Raw genomic sequence first — 15,354 nt, forward strand, 5'->3', positions numbered from 1 at the left:
GGTTTCCCCCTTTTCCCTCTTCCTCTCATCCCCATGCCACTGCTGTCCTGACAAGAGGCCATCAGGCAGCTCTTGCACAGGCCCAGGGGCCCTTATCACCGTGGGCTGCCACAATGCGGTCAAGGATCTGTTCCTTTCATTGTTTGTTTTTAGCCAACACTAGAACAGAGAGAGAAGCCAGGATCAACTCACAAACAGATACAAAGCAAAGAGACAGAGAGACAGTGATTTAGAGGCCGGTCACCAGAAAGGTGGTGTCAGGGTGGGAGGATGCCCCTGGTGGCAAGGCCCCTACGTGGATGGAGCCAAGTGTCACTCTTTCATGCTTGGGTAAAATGTTTGGTTGGATGGCGTTCTCGCAGACCCTCCTTGGGTGGATGCGGTGCGATCAGCCCCAGTCATTGTCCTTGATCATGAGGGCTAGTTCAATGATGGATTTCCCTTCCTTATATTTCTGGCTGCTTTCAAAAGCATGTTCATATTTCCAGCCCAGCGTGGTTTTGCAGTTTTCACAGTAAATGTCCGCAACTACATGAAGTCCTGTGAGCCGCACATGCTCTTCTGCAGGGCCGCAGCCCACATTAACTACAGAGTTAAAGAGGTGCGCTCATCCTTGACGTCCTTGGACGACTTGGAAATTAGTTCATCGTGATTGGCCAAATGAGCTCTGCAGTGAATGCGGCTATAGGTCCGGAGGCAGGACGGCAGGTATGCCTGGAAAGTCATGGATCTTGTCATCTTCACCATTGGCGCAGCTGATAGTGGGGTGAACTCTGGGGCGGCCCAGGGGACAGTTCACACGGGGAACACCGGAAGACGCAGGTAAAGGCTGTGGTTTGGCAGCGGGTGGGTGTGGGTGGGGCGGGCTTCACACACTGGTAATGTCTTCAGAGGAAGGACCCTCAAGCAGAGGTCTAGGGCTGGTTCTCAGCAGCCCGGCGGCAGACTGCCCTGTCCAGCCAGCACCAGGCCTGGCTCCACGTGCATGCGCAGAGGCAGAGGACAGCCTGCCCGCCCGCTGGTTCGGACCTAGGACTCTCAGCGCTCTTAAAGCCACAGCCTCCCACGAACATTTTTTCTTATTTCTCACAGCACATTCTTCTGTATTCTAGATGCTTTCTCTAAGGGGTGCACTAGAAAATCATCCAGTGTCAAAGATTAAAAAAACCCAGTGGCCATCATTTCAGAGCATTAGTAACCATCTGTGGAATCTTAGAAGGACTATTGTAATTTCTGGTAATTCTTCTTTAGGGAAAATGAGGCAACTATAGTTCTATACTCTAATTTTCTCCACTAGAGGGTAAAATTTTGGCTGGAAATTTGACTTTTATGTAAAAAGTCCTCCTCAAAAGTGGTCCATGATGTGAATGTCAAGGACGGCATAATGCTAGGTTTGCCTCTTCGAGTTCAGGGGCGAGTACTGCTGTCTATATTCTCTGCAGGATTAGAGGCAGGAATAAGAAAATGTGGAGTCCCTGAAATTATGTATCCATTTGTTCACTTTTTTTTTTTTTTTTCATACTGGCCTAGAAAATCCTTAGGCTGGGAACTTTTTTGTTGTTCCCAGTACCCAAATGCATAGAGGGTCTCCGTAAATATTTGTTGGGTGAATGAATGAATGAATAAATGAAACCAACAGATATCTGGAGTGTGAAGAAGCCAAAAGCAGTTGCCATATTCAAAGGGAACAGAAATGGAACTGCAGCTGGAGTAGGCTTGAGAAATTTCAGACCAAGGACAGAGGTCAGGCCATGTAGATTGGATGCAAAGGAGGAGGAATGAGAATCTCAGAGAGGAGGCTGGTGTGTGTCAGAGTCAGCTGGGCTTCAAGGGGTAGAACGGATGGTGTGAACTCCGGTTATTTCATCTTTGGTCTTCAACGTGGCCTCATGAGGAAAGCAGTTTGTCTTATTCCTTGTAAGTTTTCCAGAGAAAGCACCTCTTAAGACACCCATTTTTTACATCTTGTTTCATCTTGCCATGCCGTATACCGCACAGTTTGGAGCGAGCTTTTAGTTCCTATGAAAGGAAACAACACAACTGAAAGGAAAACCAATATTTATGAAGCAGAGACCCAGAGACCTCATGCTGGGCATTTCCTGGGTGTCTTTAGGAGCCAGCATGTTCAATGTGATAACAGTCCTCGCTAGCATTTTAAGCCCTTACAATCAATTTGTCTGGGACTGTCCAAAGCACTTTACCTATATTCTATTTATTTAATTCTCACAATAGCCCTGTAGATTAGAAATTGTTAGTTATATTTTACTAGTGAGGACTGAGAAGTTTAAAAAATTGAGTAGTGTGCCCAAAGAAGTAATTAACATAGGAAGCAGGTGGTGATGATAGGATTTGAACTTTGATTTGTTTTATTTTCAAGTCCTTGGTAATGACCACACATAATAGTCCATTGGAGGGATCAAAGGAGGGAGCAGAGCTCAGCTGCCCAGATTCCCTGAAACCACTCGTCCTCGGCAATGCTTGTAATCTGTTGGGCTTGAACAGAGAACCAAACCCGGCTTCTCACACAAATTCTCAGATCCTCAGTGCTTTTGTGATGATCTGTATTGCATTTTATGTTTTACTTTCATGCCTCCAACTTGTTACTTTTTTTCCCACCCCAAGGGAAAATGGTTTAAAGGATTGTTTTTACTTAATGAGATCCAAGGCTTGGCTTATTTGGTGGTGCTCAGCTTCTTTGGTAGACTTTTGTAGCACAAAAGTAGCTTAATGTCAGCTTGACAACTTGATAAGTCTAGTGCCAATTTTTATGATAGAAAAGGAAACTTCTAAACCCAAGATTAAATACAGTTCTTTGCAAACGCAGACAAAATGAATTCATGGCTATGCATTAAAGTTGTTATTGGGGAGCAAAGGATATTTAATGCTTTAATTAGTATGCGATGAGATAGGAAAATTAATAGCTAGCTGGCTGGTAATGCGAGCCTGTACTGGCTGAAGTTCAGGGTTCGTTCCTTGTGTAGCATAGAGATACCCAGTGTCCGGTATTGGACCACCTTCACTTTCAGCTGTAGTTGCAGAGGACAGATAGGTCTGCTTCAAGTGTAAGCCATGTGTTCCCTCTTTCTGTCTCAGGGACTTCTCAAGGCACTAGGAGTCCACTCATCACACCCAAGCACAAGTGGGAAATGTGTGTGTGTTTAACACCTTGAGGGCAGCCACCAGTCGGGGGTGGGTGGGAGGTGGGCATGATCCAGTAGATAAATTAGGCACCAGCCTCTGGGCTTTCAGGCAGGCAATAGGGGCTTTCTGTGTGCTTTTCAGAAAGTTTCAGTGGATTTAAGAGCAGTAACTTCACTAAATGCATCCTTACATTGGCTTCTATTCCATCCTTATCTCATTTCCCTCACTTTCCCATTTCTGTTTGCTGGGATTATCTCTGACATAAATTATTTACATTAAGTTCTTGGTTCAGGCTTTGCTTTTGGGAAAACCCAAACTAAGATACTTACATAGGTTGGAAGCAGAATTTTCAATACAATAAGCAGGAGTCAATCTCTTAGAACTCACTCTAACCAGACTCACATGAGACTGATGTATAAACTATAAAGACAAATATTAATTTATGGAGGTGTCTATACTGCCATGTAGACCAGAACACTCATATATATTGGACAGAGCACTCTCTCTGATCCTGGACAGGGCTGGCAATAGACTGACATCCCAGGTCTTTGACTTCTCTTTTTCTAACATCTGTGCAAATAACTTCCATGTCATTAAGGTGAACGGATATGGGAATGGATATCCAGGAATGGATATTTTCCTGGATATGTTTAGGATGTAGCTTTCTTTCAATGTAAGTAGGGTTCAGTTTGATTTTCAGTCCTCTTATTAATCTGGATTGATAAGCATCTGGAGTTTGTAAGGCTCAGGGACTCACTTTATCAGACTTTTTTGTGCTAACAACAACCTATTTCCTCAGGTTTTTTTCTTTTCTTTTTTGATAGAGTGAGAATATGGTATAATATAGAAAAAAGGAGAAAGGTGTAGCTGTAAGTATATCTATCCACCTGAAAGACCACTTTTTCTCAGTGCTTTTCTGTTTAAACTTAGTACACAAACTGATATTCACAATGATAGCTTGACAGCAACCTGAGCCATTTTGGTGTACTGTGTGTAACATCTCAGACAGATTTTTATTTCCAAACAGGTAAAGTAAACATGTTTGCAACACAAAGAATCATGCTATGGTTATTTGAAACTTATAACTGAAAGCACATTTCCTGATTATTTTGGATATACACATATGACTTTTATCTCTTAATATTCATTCTGGAGAAGAAAGTAGTTGCTGGCATAGTCTACATATGTTCCTATGCATGGCTTCCTTCCATTCTAACTGTCACAGCCCTATTTTGACCTTTCTCTTCTCCTACACTATATCAAGGGCCTCCAAGATAGTCTTCCTGATTACAAGGATTTTCTCTGATTCATCCTGTACAATGATGGCAGACGTGTCTATGACACATATCTGATTATGCCACAATCCTGCTTAAAACCTGCCAGTGGCTCTGGGTGAATATTACTGATGCAGAATAATACTTGCAGTTCTCACCTTCTATGAATATGGGAGAAAATATATTTCTTTCCCTTCTTGAATCTAATCCAGTCCATGTGATTGCTTGGATTAAGGAAATGTGAGCATGGGTGACTTCCAGGTGAAAGCTCCTGTTATGGAGCAGATTTTGCCCTTCCCAATCCCTCAATTTGTGTGTTGAAAAGTTGAATTCCTAACCCCTAATAGGATGGAATTTGAAGAGTGGGTCTTTAGAAGGTAATTAAGGGTAAATGAGGTCCTAAGGGTTGGGCTCTCATCTAGTAGGAGTGTGGCTTTATAAGAAGAAGCTCTCTCTCTCTTTCTCTCTTTCTATCTCTCTGTTGTGGGAGGACACAGTGTGAAGGCAGTCAGATGGAAGCCAGGAAGAGAACCTTCCCCAGAACCTGACCACACTGGCACTCTGATCCCAGACTTATAGCTTCCAGAGCTGTGAAAAAGTAAATTTCTGTGGTTGAAGCCATCCTGTCTGTGGTATTTTGTTATGGCAGCCTGAGCTGACTGATACACTCCCTTTAGATTTGATGAACTCTGAAGTTTTTGTTGACATACTAGTACAATATGATGAAATTTTCATAATTCAAGTTCCTGAGCATTTTGTTTTTTTTCTTTTTTTTTTTGAGATGGAGCCTCAAGCTATTCCCCTGGGTAGAGTGCCATGGCATCACGCTCACAGCAACCTCCAACTCCTGGGCTCAAGCGAGTCTCTTGCCTCAGCCTCCCAAGTAGCTGGGACCACAGGCGCCCGCCACAACGCCTGGCCATTTTATGGTTGCAGCCATCATTGTTGTTTGGAGGGCCTGGGCTGGGGATTCTAACCTGCCACCTTAGGTGTATGTGGCTGGCGCCTTAGCCACTTGAGCCACAGGCACCAAGCCAAGTTCCTGAGCATTTTGACAAAATAATGACCCCCCAAAGTTGGATATCCATGCCGTATTCCCCAGAACCTATGAAATATATTTCCTTTTATGGCAAAAAAGACCTTGCAGTTATAATTAAAGTTATAGACTTTGCAATAGGGAAATTATCCTAGATTATCTGGATGGACCCAAACTAATTACAGGTTTGTAAAAGTGAAGAGCTTTTTGGCTGGGTTAAGACAGAGATGTGGTGATGAAAGAATAGTTACTAGATGCTTTGAAGATGGAGGAAGGGAGTCGTGAGTCAAGGGAAGGAGGTAGCCTTTAGAAGCTGGTAAAAGGCAAGGAAATGGGTTTTCCTCTAGAGCCTCCAGAAAGGAAAGCGGCCTGGATTACATATCGATTTTGGCTTAGTGAGACCTGTGTCAGAGTTCTGAACTATAGAAATGTATGAAAATAAATTCATGTTATCTTAAACCACCGAATTTGTGATGTTTTATTATAGTAGCAATAGAAAATGAATGAGTATGGCAGATTGTATAAGTGGTCACAAATTCTCCCCTTCCTCCATACATGTCTTTATTAGATGACACAGCAGGTTCTTTCATCATGAGGTAAATGCTCTTTCTTCATCCCTTAAATCTGGTTTGGTCTTTCTGAATGGAAGTGATTACTGGGGATATCTTGTTTTTGTTCCATCATTGTGTGCTGAACTTGTGTCTGTGGTGATGATGGTAATGGAGAGGGAGGCCCTGGTTCATTCAACTTAACTATTTTAGTTTACGGGTTTCTGGTCCAAGGGGGGCCATGGGTCAGGACATGATGTAAAGGTGAATGAATGTTCATCTCTCTATCCCTGCCAGGGAAGGGACTACTGAGTCTGCTGAGTCTACACTTGATTGGCAGCCTGGATTGTTTGCCTGGGGTTGGATTTAGTGTTTCTCAGGTGGAGAAGAGTGAACCAAATGTAGAGTGACCAGAATTGTTATAGTAATGTTTTGTGCTGATCTATGTCTGCTTCTCTCCTTCTGAGCATAAAAGAGGATTAAATTTCTTCATCTCCATGGCAAATATGAAGAGCCATTTGACTTGTTTTGGCCAATACATGAGAAACTGAAGTGAGAGGGAGGTTCAAGTAAAGCTTTCCTCTGCTGCTGTGGTGATTACGGAGGCTTGTGTTGAGACGAGGATCCTGCATTGCTGAGCTACCATGTGGTGGACAGATGCCCTGAAGAATCATTTTGTATGAACGATAAAGTTTTTCAGATTTAATTATTGATATCTTGGTGCTTTTGTTACTGCAGAATAGCATTCAAACACTGTGACTAATACAAGATCCCTAGGCTTTCTAACAATCCATGTGTATGGACTTGGGAAGTAGAGATAGGGAACTGAGTGTTGGCTTTTATCCCGTGACCATGAGCAAATGACTTAATTTTTCTAGGCTTAAATTCTGGGGTAGCACTTATTTCATGGGATTGTGAGCATTAAATGAAGAAATGCATATAAAGCCTTTAGTATAATATCTGGTAGAAAGGGATAAACATTAATTACTACCATCAAAATCACCATCATGAAAGACATTGACTTTCTGACTAAGCAAAACTACAAAGTATGAAGTAAGGACCTTCTCAGAGGGTGAGTTTGACACAGTGCTCACCTTTGATCTACAGAAGTAGTCAAGGTTGGGTAATGGGCTCGTTTCAGGAATAAAACAGAAACTAAAATTCTAATGGAAACTTCCAGGTAGCATTTCAGCAAGAGAATCAGAAATACTAGATTAGGTTCTATGATTATAAGATTTCTCTGTGTTCGTGAATCTTTGTTATTAGATTTATTATTTTTACTGTTTCATATCTCTTTAAGGTAAAAACCTTAAAGTTCTTGGGTTCCTGGAGCTCTTTCAGAAGGAGGAAAAAGACTGGGAGGCTGCATCCCACTAATTGACCAACTACAGATTGGGGAGGGGAGGAATATAAAAGGAGAAGGTCAGTAAAGCAGGATAAGAAGGAGAGGGCAGGTAGAGTCCCAGGGCTCTGTGGGCCTTGAATATTCCTCAGACTTATATCTTGCAAAGTCAGCATAATCTCTTCAGTGGGCACCCTGGAGGAATGGATAAGAAAATGCTAAGAGCCCACTGGACAGGGAAGAAACAGAAAAATCACAAGTGAATGCAATAATTAAAAACAATAGAGCCTTGGCGCCTCCTGGAGTTAAATAGCCTAACACAGTCAAAAACTCTCAGAGGACGTTAGTGAATTGCAACATTCTAAAATAATTGCTTTAATGATAACTCTGAGTCATGTAGGGGAAAATATGTTTAAAATATGCTTTTTAAAAAGGTAGGCTTGTATATAAATACACAGTATGAAAGGTTTCATCCTTTCAGAAACCTTTATAGGATTTTTAAAAAGTTTCATTTATTTGGACTATCATTTATATATAAAAGAATTCTCTAATGATTCATTCATTCCATAGAGAATGGGTGGGCAAACTCTGGCCTTCGGGCCAAATCGGGGCACACTTGTTCCTTTACATATTGTCTGTGGCTGTTTGGGGCCTACGGTGCAGAGTAGTAAAGTAATTGCAACCGAGACTACATGGTGTGGAAAGCCTGAAAAATTTACTATCAGGCCTTTGGAAAAAGTCTACTGACCCCCGGATTGGATAACTACTGTGCATCTCCAATGCACCAGGCACTTTGTTATAAACGCGCCCAAAGCCATTGATGCCCACCTCCTTGGAGCTTCATGATAAAGGGCATCATACAGCATTTTCCAAAGTAGATGTAAAAGAAAAATATCCCTGTGAAGTGGGGGAAACTAGAGTGTGACCACTGGGTACAGTTTGGAGATACAGCAGTGGTCAGTGGCCTGGCCCTACAGTTTGAGAAGGTATGAGGATGTGTGAGCAGAAAATTATCTTGGGAATAAATGCTGTTAGTGTTTGTCTCACAACCCGCCAAACCTGCTCGTATTCATTTGTAAAACATGGCCTAAATCTCATTTTAAAGTTAAATCTTCTGCTGAGGTTTTGCTTTTGTTTCTGAATGAGGCACCCCTGTTTTAAGTTGACTTCTTCAGGGTCTTGATTCCTAAAGGAAGTTGTGTACCAAGTTCTAGTCTGTCTTAATGGACTTCACTTTCCATTGGGGGGCAGAGAGGGGGAGAGATACACTTTTCAAGGGAAACAGAGCTAAACAGTATGCAATAACAATGATTGCACACAAGAACTGCTTCTGGCAGACACTTAACAGCTACAGAAGTTGAGGACCTCTAACCTTATCCAATCATTATCTCCCAGAAATGCCTCACACAGGGAGAGTATGAACCTGCAGAGGAAATCAGTTATACACACACACACATACACACACAAAATAAACCCACAGTTAAGAAAAAAAATAATAGCTCTTAACACCAAGCAGCTTTTTTGTTGTAGACACTAATTTTTGCCTGGAGTCTTTTCTCATTATGAAAGACCAATATAATACTTTACAGGAAAACAAAACACTTTTCTTAACCTTTGGTAGATGCATAATTAGGAATATAATATGAAAGATGGCCCCTTACATGGTTCACAGAGGTCTTGTCCTTTAAGACCTGGGAGGGTTTGGAATTACAACAGGCACGTTCAAAGATGCTAATTAGAAATGCGGCAACTACTTTTACAGACATGCTGAGAACATCTAAGCTTTCTAGAAATTATTCAAGCTAGAGGGAGGGATCCCATTTTGTGTGGTTTGGAGAGCTTTCTAATTTGAGGAAGAAAAGAACAATGGTGGAGGCAACCAATGTGTTATATATAGCATGAAAACAGCCCATGACCTCAGCAAGAGAAATATTCTCTGGTTTTATGCTGCTGTTAACATTTCTCAAGCTGCTTTTCCCAGGGATCTAGAGATTTTTTAAAAAGATGCCTGCCAGGCATTTGTCCTTTATTTATTTCTGGTACGTCTTCTATTATTTTCCATACTATTCTTTGAATTAACACCTTGGTTAAATTTCACAATTACCCATCAATGTAAAAAAATATATATGAAAATACATATTTTCTCATACATATAAGAAAATACATATGACTGTAGGTTCTTCAACACTTTATAACTAATCTGTATTTTTTTCCTCTATATATCTCCAGTTCTTAGCATAGACTCTGGCATCTAATAGGAACTGGATGCATATTGATGAATTACTGGATGAATTTCTCAATTCAACTTGACAGAGGCTACCACAATAGCTTTAAAAAAACCAGTTTTAAAAAACAAGTCATCTGAGATTTTGTATTCTAGTTTTCACCTTCACGGCTATATTCTTGATGCTATTTGGAGACTTTCTATTTAGTGCTTTTTGTCTCGGGGAAAGACATGGTCTGTTTGGAATCATCTCTTTATTGTGTTACTCCTCGTGGCAATTTTTGTTCTTTAGGGTTTTCACTCATTCATATATATTCATCCAAAGGCATTTGTTATTAATTGAAACTTTCAAATTGTCTCCTAAAGGACTTACCATGCTTATGATTTTGGACAAGTTATGAAAACTAGCCTCAGTTTCCCTATTTGCAAATGAGGCTGGTGATAGATCAATCTCAGCACTGCTGCCAGGATTAAGTACTTAATTTGTCCAATGGCAAGTGCTTTATACATGTTAGCAGCTAAATAAAAAATTATTATTATTATGAGTCAGATTCTTGAGGAGAGAAACAGTCTCACATTTTGTACCAGGCAGCACAATGTTCAATCAATATTTGTTGTATTAGTTTTCTCTTACAAGGCAGTGAGAGGTTTCAATACAGTGCACAAAATAACTCTGGGGTTGGTATTTCTCCACAGCATCATCAAAACAAGCTGCTTTGGCTGATAGGGGACGCATGTCGTTGATTTAAGAGGCTTAACCTTTGCATTCTTTTCTCATAGCCTCTAGTTCAAGAGCTTAGCTTTCTACCTCCCATTGTCTCCTAGAGGATGAGTTGATTTAGGTTGACTGCGGGCTCCTAATCTTTGGAAGGTTCCTTATAGATCTTTGCACTTACAAACCAACTTCATAGAGCCCTTGTTGAGCTGAGGAAGTGTTATACCAATAGGAATGAGATGAAAATGAAAGCAGGTGTCCCTGGACTTATCACTAGACCCCAGAAATGGATAATAAACACAAGAGATCCAAGGATTTCAGGTAGGAATTTGTTATTAGAACCAGTATGTTTTTTTTTTTTCTAAATAGTTTTGAACAAACGTGTGCATTTAAAACAAGTATTCTACCTCTCACATCTTTTGTATTTGCCTGGATGGAGTTGAAAAATATTCTTCTCAGTAAAGCATCAAAGAATAGAAAAACAAATATCCAATGTACTCAATAATAATATGAAGCCAGCAGCTGATCTAATTCATGCCCATATAAGAGAAAAACTCACTTCAATTCAATTTGGAGGGAGGGGGAAAAAAAGAGGGGCACAGGGGAGGGGGAGTTTGGGGTACTCCCACTGAATGGGTACAATGTAGGAGTATATGTTATACCTTTTGGGTGCAGGACTTAACCACAAGAGGGACTCTGCCTAACAAATTCAAATATTGTGATTTGGTTGTTTGTATCCTCAAATTAACCTGAAATAAAAACAAATCCCCCCCCCAAAAAAACAAAACAAACGCACTACCTCTTTGAAAATTGCCTTTCTTTGTGCTATGTTAACATGGATGAAAATGGCAATTTTGCATACCAGGCTTGAAATTTTCATAGTCCAAGTTTGACAAGGGATTCTCCCTTTCAGATACGTGATATGTTTTATGTTACTTATGTTCTTACCAAGAAAACCCATGTGAGATGAAATCAAGACTTTGACCAAGCACATTCTCCACTGAGGTGAGCATATTTTGGAAAGTCCAGGCAGTGAGAAATGGCACTGGAGATGCTGAAAGGAATTGGATCTAAAGAGCCCTGCATACCTCATCCAGGGATGGGACTCTAGCTTTTAGAGAATGAGGAGCTACTAATGGTTTCTTAACATAGTCTTATTTGTGTTTGAGAAAGGTCACTTTTGCTACAGGTGTGTGTGTATGTGTGCGTGTGTGTGAGATGGTAGTTTAGAGACTAATTCCAGGTGAAAGCTTGTAAGAGCTGATTGGAAGCAACAGATGTGGAGATGGAGAAGGTGGTCAGTAGTAAGGAGGTAGCTTCTAGTGCAGCAGTTCGCAACCTGTGGGTCTCGACCCCTGTCTAACTATGAAAATCTGATATCCTGATATCAGATATTTATGATTCATAACAGTAGCAAAATTACAGTTATGAAGTAGCAATGAAAATAATTTTATGGTTAGGGGTCACTACAACATGAGGAACTGTATTAAAGGGTCACGCCATTAGGAGGCATTAGGAAGTTTGAGAACCACTGTCCTAGTGGCTGGTATGACTGGTTCTTGGCAGTTGGATGTGCTTTATGAGGGAGGAGGAGGTTTAGGCTGAGTGGACCATGTTGGATTCCTGGAGTCTCCTTTATGCAGGAAATGCAGGTAGATGGGGCAGTTTTATGACTTCAGGTATCACCTGCAAGTTGATAACTCCAAAATCTATACCTCCTACCCCTTTATCTGTGTTCTGGATCCACACACCCAGCTCTTTAATGGATGAATATGTCCGGTTCACAGGTGCCTGAAATCCAGCATGTCCCGAAACCAACACGGTTATTTTTGCTTTCTGAGTCCTCTTTACAACATTAATTTCCTCAGTGAATGACACTAACATCTACACAGTTGTTGCTCATGCCCCAAATTTGGAGATTATTCTTAATTTATCTTGCTGGGTCATTCACATCCAATTATCCCCAAATTCTGTCAATTTAGCATCTTTAATACCTCTTTACTATTTCCAGCTTCACTTACAAGAACAGGAAATGGGGTGGGGATCTATTTTTGAATTTAAGATTTCGGAGATGGACTAATTCCTAATGATTAAAACTATGCAGTGTCTGAAAATTAGTGGGTAAGGTGTGATCTGAGGAAGGGCACAGGATTGACAAGGTGAGGTGCACATTCCTTTATGGCCCAAAATTTGAGCCTCTGCTTGTGCATTGGAGAATTCCCTACCTTATAAATCCATAACAGTTGAAAAGTCCAGACACTCAACTTTTAAGCTCCACTTGCAGCTAAGAGGCACGTGGGACCCAGGTGCTACCAACTAGATGCAACCACAGTAGACTTTAATCTAAAGTCAGAGTAGCAGAAATGGTATTTGGTGCTGTGAGTTTGCGGGGCCAACACAGAAGTGACAGTGTTGGGCACAGTGGTGGTAGTGATTGCAGTAAGATTATGCTTTTGGTGTGGAAATGGCAGCAGTACAAACAACAACATCTAGCAGATCAATGGCCCTTACTCAACTAGTTCTTTGGCGTGATTTTGGGCAGTGGTGCTGGCTGCTTAGACCTGATCCCTCCTAGTGAGTTAGGAAATGTGTCAGGCAGGCATTCTTTCAGCTGCAATAATGAAAAACATCACTAGTGTGGCTTAAAACATTAGGATTTCTTTTTCTCTATCACTTCTCAGCCTTTTGGCTAAGATCAAGTGTAGGATTTCTTTTTCTCCCATAAAAAAGAAGCTTGGAGTTAGTAGCTACTGACATTTATTCAATAGACTGACAGTGTCAAAGCTCCCTGCCAGCCTCTTGGCCTTTCCTTTAGGCTGCAGTCTCTGTCAAGAGAGCAAGAAGGGACAAGTTAACACCAGCTATATATTTCCCTTTAATCAGAGGAGCCCGGGGTTCTTGGAAGTCTCAGAAAATTGAGGCTCACATCTTATTGGCCGGAGCTGAGTGATAGTCAACCTGCTGCATGGGAATGTGGGAAATGAGTATTTGCATTTGGCGTGTCCAACCTCTATCCTAGGGGAATGTCCTAGTGGGAATGGACAAGTAAGTGGAGAAAGAGACGGTCTATTGTGTCTGGTCCTTAAATTTAAAAAAAAATTGCGAGAGTTGCTTAAATCAGCCAGAATCAGTCTCTGTTGCTCTCTGTAAAGAATCCTGTATGACAATCCAAGACTTGGCACCTAACAAGATCAGCTATGAAGGGAGATGGGAAGTAGTGATGATTCTTAAGGTTTAGAATTAGAGAATGGTGCCTCTATTGATTGTAATAAGGAAAACATTTACTAAGAGCTGAATGAACCACAGGCTTACCCTACTTCATTTCTCGCTGTGTGTTGACAGAGTTGAATCTCTAAATCAGCAAAATGTTTGCAAAGATACTTTTGAACTGAGAGAACTCACTTTATCTGTTTCAGGTACTGTGGTCACCTCTTCTACCCTTTTAGGTTTTCCTAAAATTGAATTTTCACTATTACCACAGTTGCTTTAAGAATGGGGTTGCAGCTTGTCTATACGTAGGCCTTGTTCCATAAGTGGTAGAATTAATTGTTCATTAAGGCAGTGAATGAGGTTGATTAAATGGTGATTTAATGAATCAATTACAATATAAGTTCATAAAAGTGCAGCCCTCATTATTGATTTTATTTTTATTACTTTTCCTTTGGGGTAAAATTTATTGAAAATTGATGGTAAGAAAACCCTCTCTCAGAGATGGCTAATGATGCCAATGTCCTCACAGCTTGCTACCTCAATGTTTTTGCATGTTCGCCCTCTATGATTAGTTAACTTTTGTTCTTCCTTTAAGATGCTGCCTTTTTATTGTGAGTGTTGCTTTAATAGGCCGAGTCAGTCACTGTTGCTTTCCACAAAGAATGCTGTATGATAATCCAAGGTTTGGCACTTAATAAGATCATGTGTTGACGGCACCTTACCCAGGTCACCTTACCTCTAAATTTAGATATCCTTCCTTAGAAGGGAGGGCCTCCTTTTTATTCATATCTTTATTCCATGTACCTAGAACAGGTTCCCAGTGAATGCTTGTTGAATAAAGGAATATATCGATGTTAGAGGGTTTATAACTAATGGAATATAGCATTAATCAATGGGAGGACAAAAGTACATGGGGAAAGAAGGAAGGAGAATGCTATGCCATTCCTAGCATGTGTTAGGGCCACAGACGGGGAAGGAGGAGAGATGAAAGTATGGACAATATAGTTCATATTGCCTTGAATATGGGAATATTGGGGCCTTTACCTGGTAATTGTGCCAGAGGTTGTATCCTTGTCTCTTTGCCACCCTCCTTAATTATTCAAATACCCAGAGGCCTCACTTCTCCAGTATGACAGAATCTTCCAAACCATGGTTCCAGTTTTCCATGCCTTTGTGGGGGTGACGGGAAACACCCCCTTCACCCTGGAAAAAGTTCACCTGTAATATATTGAGATAAGAGGGAGGGGAAGGCAAGTTGATTGCTCTTTTCGATGAGTCTGTCCCATTTAATGTAGATAGAGGGAAAGCTCCTTCCAATGCCTGGTGATCCCTAAGGGCTTGTAATTGAAAATGCTATTTCTACCAAGGAGTCATATTTTGGGATGAAGTTATCTGAGCTCCTTCACCCTACTGGGGAAGCTCTTTCTTGCTTTCCCATTCCTCCCTCTGTCTTTGACTTTAGTAGCTCTTTAAAGAAGCTATGAAGACAACATTTCTCCACCCGCTCTAACTAGGTTGGCAGGCCAAGGAAGTAGCTGGATCTACTCTATATCCCTTACTTTTCCATGTTCTTTTCAGAACCAAAAAGACTTGTAATTTAGAGCCACAGACCTATTTTATGGTTAAGCTGGCTCATCCAGGACACTCATGTACTTTGGACTTTAGAAGGCAATAATCATTTGCCCCTACAGCTTAGCAAAAATATATTCCAAGAAATTTCATTCTTCCAGGTTCCTGAAAGAATGTGTGCTTAGTTGTTCTTCTTCTGACTCTTCCTCCTCCCAACACAGTCCACGGTTAATAGCCTTTTTCATGTTGGCTGGCATAAGGACTCAGAAACATTTCAACTTTCTTTTTTTTTTTT

The 15,354-nt window shown here is 41.0% G+C and overlaps 1 pseudogene; it reads right to left on the minus strand.

Annotated features, from left to right (window-relative positions):
• Window positions 1-388: 388 nt before the first annotated feature.
• LOC100957410 lies at window positions 389-747 on the minus strand (annotated as a pseudogene).
• Between the last annotated feature and the right edge of the window lie 14,607 nt (window positions 748-15,354).

The sequence above is a fragment of the Otolemur garnettii genome, unplaced genomic scaffold, assembly GCF_000181295.1.
Source record: "Otolemur garnettii isolate 467f Iridium unplaced genomic scaffold, OtoGar3 scaffold00020, whole genome shotgun sequence".
Taxonomy (NCBI): Eukaryota; Metazoa; Chordata; class Mammalia; order Primates; family Galagidae; genus Otolemur; species Otolemur garnettii.